We start from the raw sequence: 344 nt of genomic DNA on the forward strand, positions 1-344 counted from the left end.
AGTGGGCCCGTACTCGGCAATGTGTAACTCCAAGATTACTCATGGGCAGCAAGAATTTACCCAGCGAAACTTTGTGTCATCCCGGGTTCCTTGCCTTCCATGAACAGAAGGAGTATTTTTATTTTGCTGGAAAACAGAAATGAGATTTAACACCTTACGGTGACCGCATAGTATTGGGAATCACATTTGACTGCTGCACGGGCGTGTGACGTGTTTTTAACATGTGGTGCCCCTAGGTAGTTACCCGGGCTGTTTAGCAACCCCGGGCAGAGAGGTGCGCAAAGGGAACACCCTGCCTTTGCACCTCCGGCTGCGGGCGGGAGCCCGCGGGAAGAGGGGGCCGG

This window comes from Aptenodytes forsteri, unplaced genomic scaffold, assembly GCF_000699145.1.
Source record: "Aptenodytes forsteri isolate BGI_AS27 unplaced genomic scaffold, ASM69914v1 Scaffold151, whole genome shotgun sequence".
NCBI classification, from domain to species: domain Eukaryota; kingdom Metazoa; phylum Chordata; class Aves; order Sphenisciformes; family Spheniscidae; genus Aptenodytes; species Aptenodytes forsteri.